This window comes from Elephas maximus, chromosome 14 (genome assembly GCF_024166365.1).
Source record: "Elephas maximus indicus isolate mEleMax1 chromosome 14, mEleMax1 primary haplotype, whole genome shotgun sequence".
Taxonomy (NCBI): domain Eukaryota; kingdom Metazoa; phylum Chordata; class Mammalia; order Proboscidea; family Elephantidae; genus Elephas; species Elephas maximus.
In genome coordinates this window covers 9250733-9259410 of record NC_064832.1, presented here as the reverse complement: position 1 = coordinate 9259410, position 8678 = coordinate 9250733, and the positions used below count along the sequence as shown (strand labels likewise).

Below are 8678 nucleotides of genomic sequence, written 5' to 3'. Positions count from 1 at the left end.
AATGATTAGTTTTTCCATTTCTTTAAAGAATGCTGTTGGTATTTGGATGAGAATTGCTTTGTATTTGTGGATTGCTTTGGGTAGAATTGATATTTTCACAATGTTGAGTCCACCTATCGATAGAAGAGCATGTCCCTCACTTTTGTCATTTTGAGATACTCGTTATTTATTGTTCGTTTCTTTAACAATCTGACACTTTCTTTTTTCCTTCAGGACATTCACATGTGCTCTTCTGTGTGCTAGAGGTGGTTTCTCTGGTACCTCAATTCATTTGTACTTTAATTGTACTCTCTTGGAGAAGTCTTCTCTGATTCTCTCAAACTCTTACATGTTTCCAGAATGTCCTGTGCTTCATCTTTAAAGCAGTAATATTATTTGAATTTGAACTAATAACCAAGTATCAGCCTTGCTCAGGAGTAAGTTACTTTTGTGGTTATTTAAATTTAAATATGAATGAAATAATATAGCAGTTCTGTTCCTTAGTCACACTAGCTGTATCTAAAATGATCAGTAGCCACATGTGTCTAGTGGCTAATGTATCAGGCAGCACAGATTATAGAACATTTCCATTATTGTAGAAAATTATTTTGGACAAGTCCTGGGAGATCAGTTACTTCCCCTTTTTGTTGTTCTTAAACTAATCCTGTGCAACCCAGAACCGAGGCCCTGTGCAACATTTGCACTAACATCATCAAATCTTTCATTTATTCCTGTAAACACTAGGTATTTTCAGACATGCGCACATACACACAAATACACACCCATATACATGCATACTTTTCCTTAAGGTTTGGTCTAAATTTAATAAAATCCTTGAAATCTTCCCTTTGTGTAAAGCCAAGATTAGGTGCTATCTCCTCTTTGCTCTCCCAAAACTTTGTCCTCTTAGCTTACTCTACTGAAATTATTTGTACATAAACCTGTTTCTATTAAATTACTACCTAACCTGGAAGAAACAGGCCTTGGTTGTTTTATATTTTTTTTAGTGCCTGGTAAAGGTGACATAATTTATACTCAATAAATATATTTTAATCAAAGATTTGAAACTCTTGTACTGTCCTCTCATTAGTGAACGTTTTGGTTTCACAAAAAATATATATATAGTTATTAAGTCAAATATTTATATATATATCTACATCAATATTAACACCTACATCTATATTTATACAGGCAACAATGGATCTACAATTAGTTTTCATTTACTAGAATTTCATGTGAATAAAATCATATAATATGTACTCTCTTTTTTTGTTTGTTTTGTGCCATTTTACTCTTCTTTTTCTTGTTTCCAAAGGTAAAACATTTGTTTACTGATTTGAGATCTGTCTTCCTTTTTAACATAGGCACTTGGAGCTATTAATTTATCTATAAACGATTCTAAAGCTGCAATCTATATGTTTTAGCATGCTGTTTGTCACTTCCTTTTATCTAAAAATATTATTTTTAAACTCTCCTTGTGATTTATTCTTTGGCTCATTTGTTATTTAGGAGTGTACTGTTTAATTTACATATATTTGTGATTTTCTTATATTTTCTTCTATTGTTGATTTCTAATTTAGTTGTATTTTGGTCAAGGAACATATTTTGTATTATTTCAATTATTTTGTATTTATTTAGGTTTTTTGTTTTGTTTTGTTTTATAGTCTGGTATATGGCCACTCTGGAGAATGTCCCATGTATACTGCCTAGTTTTATATCCATTATTGAAAATGAGTTATTGAAGTCTCTAACTATTATTGTGAAATGTTAGGTGAATATATGTTTATAATTGTTTATTCTGCCCAATAGATTGACACTTTATAATTATAAAATATTATTTGTATCCTGTAACTTTTTTGTCTTAAAGTTTAATATGTCAAATATTATTATAGGCACCCCAGCTCTTTTTTTTTTTTTTTTTTTTTTGGCTACTGCTCGCATGGTATGTTAGATTCCTAGTGCTGCCATAACAAAATACTACAAAGTAAATGACTTTGAAGAACAAAATTTATTGTATCAGTTCTGAAGACTAGAGACCAAAATTCATTAACGGGTCTATGAGCTCTCTCTCTCTTTGTTCTACGGAAAGGTCCTTCCTGTCTCAGCTTCTTGCAGCCAAAAAAAAAAAAAAAAAAAACTGTTGCCGTTGAGTCAATTCCAACTCATAGCAACCCTATGGGATAGAGCGGAACTTTCTCATGGGGTTTTCAAAGAGCGGCTGGTGGATTCCAACTGCTGACATTTCGATTAGGAGCTGAGCTATTAGCTACTGCACTGTCAGGGTTCCTTGTAGCTTCTTGTAGCCCTTTGCAATTCTTGGCATGTTTATGGATGCTTATAGATGTGTCTGCCTCCATTATCACCTGCCATCTGTCTTACTCTGTGTGTTTGTTTCCAGCTCCCTCTCTGTTATCTTCTTTTAAGATACCACTCAGAATGGAATAGGAGTTATCCTACTCTGGTATGGCTTAAGTGACAATATCATCAGCTGCTCTTTGGAAACCCTATGGGGTGGTTCTACTCTGTCCTATATGGTCACTATGACTTATAATCAACAGGATGGCAAAGGTTTTTCTTTTATCTTCCAAGAATAGCGGTATTTTCCCAAACAAGGTCACAACTTCCAGGTACAATTTTTAGCACTTCAACATATATATTTCGGAGACACTTTCAATCCGAAATACATGGCCTATCTTTTAAATCCTATTTTCAATCTATTTGTGTCTTTTAATCTAAAGAGTGCCTATAATAGACAGACATATATTTGGGTTATGTTCTCTTTTTAGACTATGTTTCCAATCTCTGCCTTTCAATTGGGTTGTTTCACTATTTAAATTTAATTACTGATAAAGTAGGACTTATGTCTTCCTTTTTTTTAATATGCTTATGTCTTTTTTATTAGTCTATTCCTGGATTGCTGGCTTCTTTTGTGTTAAATTGGTAAGTCCTAGTGTACCTTTAAATTTATTTATTATGTCTTTTACAGCATATGTTTCAAGTTATTTTCTTAATGATTTCTTGTGGATTACACTTAGCATCTTAATGTAAAACCAACTAATTCAGATGAATAATGTCTTAATTTCAATAATGTTCAGTGTATCTCGATCCTGCTCATTCTTTGTAAAAAAAATTATCATACAAATTACATATTTGTACATTAAAAGCAAGTATTCTTTTCTCCATTTAATGAAAAGTTTTGTGCATTAAATGACACTACCAAGAAAATGAAAACATAATCGGTAGAATGGAAAAAATATTTGACCATCATTTATCTGATAAGGCTCGAGTAATTTTTAAAAAGTGTATTGAAAAACCAAACTGTGTGAGTGAAAGTTCTCAGGCCCATGAATATAATCACATGAACTAACACTCTTCTTTCTGCCAAGGAAAAGTAGATGACTAAAAATTGTTGCTTTGAAAGATTGTAAAACAAATTTGAACACAAATAAAAACTACATGATTTCTATTCAAGGCCACATAAATAATAGATATGCCATTGTCTTAGTTATCTAGTAGTGCTATAACAGAAATACCACATGTGGATGGCTTTAATGAAGAGAAATTTATTCTCTCACAGTCTAGGGGTCTAGAAGTCCTAATTCAGGATGCCAGCTTCAGGGGAGGCTTTCTTTCTCTGTTGGTTCTGCAGGAAGGTCTTTGTCATCAATTTTCCCCTGGTTGAGGAGCTTCTCAGTTTGGGGACCCTAGGACCAAAGATGTGCTGTGTTCTTGGTGGTTTTTCTTGGTGGTATGAGGTCCCCCTGTCTCTCTGCTTGCTTCCCTTTTTCATATTTCCAAAGAGATTGACTCAACATACTATCTAATCCTGTAGATTGAGCCTACCTCATTTTTGTAACTGTTTCTAATCCCAGCTCATTAACTTCATGGTGGCAGGATTTACTACACATGGAAAATCATATCAGATGACAAAATGGTGGACAATCATACACTACTGGCAATCATGGCCTAGCCAAGTGGACACACATTTTGGGTGGGGGGGTGCAATTTAATCCATAACAGCCATCAATCACCCCAGTACATTCTTCACTTATATGTGTCTGATGAAAAATTATATCCAATATAGAACCCCATATGTTTTAGAGGTGATTTTTTTTTTGATCTGACAGATATTAAGAAAACTTCTTTTTTAAAAAAGACATTAGACATTTCTGTGCTTGTGCACAGAGTGGACAGAAGGGAGAACCCAAGAAGAGTCTTTTCTTTTTCTTTCTTTTTTTTTTTTTAATAGCTTTCTTTCACTTATCCCGGACATGAAAATGTTCAACAGTTTAACCTCAGTTCATTCCCCTAAACATCTCTGGAGTCTGCTCCCTGAGCTTGCAAGCCACTGTCACTATTGTGTTTTTAACCTTTAAAATATCTCATTTAGCTTAAAGTGTTGATTCTCTCCCCTGTCTTCCTAACTCCAAATATCTAAAAAACCATTCTCAGCACATTTAACAGATCAATCTTTATAAAATAAAAATCTGATCACATTGTGAAAAATCAGCCTCAGAATCATCTACAGTCCATGTTTCTAGACTATTCCATGTGATTTAAAAAGTTATTTTAGGTACAATCGCATGGAATTTTTATCTCAGTAATGTATTCACACTAAATTTTCAGGTCTATACACCAATCAGATTAAGTCTTAATACATTTTAGGTCATAAAAGCTTTTTTATGATTTGAAGCTGCCTCTTTTTCTTCCCTTGTTACATACTACCATGAGTGAGGCAAGCTTTCCCTCCAAGGGGAGCTAACCCTTGTTGATAACTCACTGTGTGCCAGGTTCTGATCTAAAAATGCTTTATACATACTGCCTCATTGCATTCTCAAATAAACAACAAGTAAGGACTATTATTGTATCTATTTCATAAATGGAGAAACTTAGCAACAGAGTTTTAAAATTTGACTGGACTCACATGTTATCCTGGGTTTATATCTGGCTGACTGGCTTAAAAGCCTACATTCCCATTATCAAGCTAGTGACACTTGAACTAGGAAGTAGTGCCTCAAACATTGTGCATGTTGTTATACACATGCCTATAACACCATTTTACTCTTTTTCTCCTATGTATCACAACTGTTATAAGAATTACCCTTTTTCGAGCTGCATTTCTGATACACTGAAATAATTAAACCTTCATTACTATAAGAACACAATTTTGTGTAGAGCTTTACCGTAAGAGAAATCATACTGTTTGAGAACTGTTTGTTTCTTTGTCTCTCCATAGCAAGCTGTATCATTCTAAAGAAGACAAAAATTATAACTAGCGTAGTATATAAGACAAGGTATACCTATAATAAGTGCATATAAACTACACTTATCCAGGCGAATTTGTACAGGAAAAATTAATATACAACTAATTTTGTTTTCACGACCCTGAAGTTCCATATCTTTGGGATTAAAATAAAGTTAAAATTTGTGAAAATTTGAAGATGGAACTCTTAATATTAACACTGCAAGAACTATTATAGAAAAAGTAGGGAAATGTATTGTGCTGAAAGACTTGTTTAAATGCTGTAAGAAATTTGACTTACTGAAAGGATAAATTAAGTAAACATGAAAAAAGGAACAAAAAATATATTCACTGTTTCTGTCAAGATTTTAGTTTTTTTCCTTATTTTTTGAAAAAAATGAAAACTTTTTTGAGTGTATCCTTGAAAGCTTGTTTCACTTGCTTGTTCCTAAGACTGTAAAGGAAGGGATTGAGTAAAGGGGCAACTGAGGTATAGATAACAGCTACATCTTTGGATAAAGTCACCCTTTCTTTTGCTGATGGCTTCATGTAAATGGAGACACAGCTACCATAAGTAAGGGAAACTGCAGTCATGTGGGAAGAACAAGTGGAAAAAGCTTTTGTTCTTTTCCGAGCAGAGGGAATTTTTGGAATGGTCTTGATTATATATGTAGAGGAAAAAATTACTAAGAGTAGTGTGGCCACTAGTGTTATAACTGCTGAAACAAATGAAATCATTTCTAGGAAGTGAGTGTCTGTGCAAGAAATCTGCAGGATAGGAGAAGTGTCACACATGAAATGATCAATTACTTTGGAAGCACAGAATTCCAGCTTTAGTCCCAAGACCAACGGTGGAAAGGTAATCAGAAAGCCAGCTGTCCGTGACCTGAGTAGAAGCTGGTAGCACACTTTGCTTCTCATAATGACTGAGTAATGCAGGGGTTTGCAGATGGCTGCATAGCGGTCATGGGACATGGCAGCCAGAAGGTACAACTCTGTAACTCCTGACAAAAGTAAAAGAATACTTGAGATGCATAACCATTGTAGGAAATGATTTTGTTTTTAGTCACAATGGTTGTCAAGAATCTAGACAACAATCTAGAGATTGTTGTCAATAAGATTTCTAAGAAGGAGAAATTTTGTAGGAAGAAATACATTGGAGTCTTGAGGTGAGGATGCAGTAGGGTGAGGAGGATGATGGATAAGCTCCCCATCACACTCAAAATGTAGTTGAGAAAGAGAAATATAAAAATCACAATTGGTAACTGTGGGTCATCTGTGAGTCCCAAGAGAATGAATTCCATCTCCCTTGACTGGTTCTTCATTTCAGTTTTGAGACCTATTAAACTGACATTAGGAAACAACTCCAAAGAAGAAAAAAAAATTTTTTTAAGCTATATCGGGAAAAAAATCTGATATCCAGAAATGTAAACAAGTGTAAATATTTGCTGCAGTTTAACAAGGCAGATGATACCTAAAATTACAGTGCAGGTCAACCAAAGCATTCTCTATGTATCTTCTGTGTGTGTTTAATAAATTACTGCAAAAAACAAAAGCCTTATAAAATCTAGGCAGCTTTTCCAATGTCAATTTACAATGTATGTTCAACAATTTTTATTTTATGAATTTTTTAAAAATTGATGAAACATATAGAAATATTTCCTTAACTACAATTGAATTTCTCCAATATATGCCATTAATTCTTTAGTTCCAATGCAGTACTGCTCCATTGTTCCTTTGACTTATTTTCTTTAATTACTATTTTTCTGGTTCCAAATCATTAGTCTTCTCGTAATCATTTAGACTTATCATTTTGAAATATCTTCAAGATATAGTTAGTAATTTCAAAATTCTAAACAAATTGGGAGAAAAACCGTAGCTACAGGAAAAATAAAACAAATCAAAGTCAATTATTTTCTGACTTGATCTTTGCCTTGGATTCAGGTAATTTGTAAATTCTTAAATAATATTTTTTCCCTGTTTGAGCCGACTACGATAAATAATTTTGTCTTTTTAGTATAAATATGAGGATGATTTTAATAACTAGAAGTAACTTAATAAAATCATTTTGTTATTCAAAGACTAGTATAGAAGTGGTAGTCAATAGTCACTTATGATCCTAACTATATTGTTTTTGGCACTCAATGTCATTGTTCTTAAATCCATAAATAAGACTTTTCTCTACAGACGAATAGGCCTAAATTGCTGACTGGATACATTATGATCAGTAGATGATGGCCTTCTATAGATGTCTAGGACAGAAAAGAGAGCTTTTCTCTTTATTTGAAGGAAGATATTGAGGTGCTATCCAAGCATTCATGTATGTTTAATGTCAAAGTTAATTTACAGGTTTCATATGGTATTTAAATAAGTGCATTTGCAAAACACTTTCCTTATTCATTTTAAAATCATTCCATGGGTTATTAATGTATGCTTTCCACATGAATAAAAATAATTTCCATATGAATAAAAATAATTTCATCTATTCCTGCATATAAGAATTTTATTAGTTTTCCCTGAATTTCATTTTTCTCACTCTCTACTCAATGCAATAAACACATCTATTTTCTTATAAGAATTTTGTGTTTTAAATGATAACTATTGAAAAAAAAGTACAGTGCTCCTGTTTCCAAGTGGCTTTTTTCCCCAATATTTTATAGGTAGTAGTCCCTTCTATATTCATTTTGCTCCGGAAAAGAGAGAGAGTGACAGCAAGAGAGATATTGAAGAAAAATTCCTAAGTATTGATTTGTGTAAATCTCAAAACCAGAAGACAAGAATAGTAGCAATTTTCTTCTACTCTTTGACTACTGAAAGGATGAGAAGCTGAGTGATCATGAGTGTTTATTTATCAAATATGTATATCTGCACTGCCATTTCTTTAATCTCAGTTTTGCTCTAACTGAGTGGGAAAGGAAACTCTCTGAGTCAGTCAATTTTTGTAACATCACGTGTCTAGGTGACAAGTCTATATGCTGCTTTCTTAAAAACCTGCAAAACAGAAGCTATTTTTACTCTTCAAAATCTGCTGAATGATCATAGTTACATATAGTAAAAAGCCTATAATGCTACAGTTTATATCAGTCCCTATATAATCAGGCAGCTTTGAATACTGCATCTACACAGAGCATGTATGATGATCCAGATGCCAGTGGTTATAACTATTGTACTTGTAGAACTACCTTCACCTATGATCTAGGTGACTTGCCGTATGCAGGATTTATTGATTTCCCTTCTCCTTTAAGGACATATGCTATAAACAAAAGTCAAATAATAGATGTTGAATATTATTGCATTTATAATATTAGAAAACATTCCATTATTTGCATAAGAAATTTAATTCGAATGTTTTACGTGGGAAGGATTCAAAGCAGAGGGGAGATTTGGAAAGTATATGTATCTGTTAATATCTCCCAATATTACATACACTACAAAAATCACAGAACCTAGATATTGT

The 8678-nt window shown here is 33.1% G+C and overlaps 1 pseudogene; it reads right to left on the bottom strand.

Annotated features, from left to right (window-relative positions):
• Nucleotides 1-5602: 5602 nt before the first annotated feature.
• On the bottom strand, nt 5603-6546 carry LOC126058420 (olfactory receptor 6C6-like; annotated as a pseudogene).
• Nucleotides 6547-8678: the final 2132 nt, after the last annotated feature.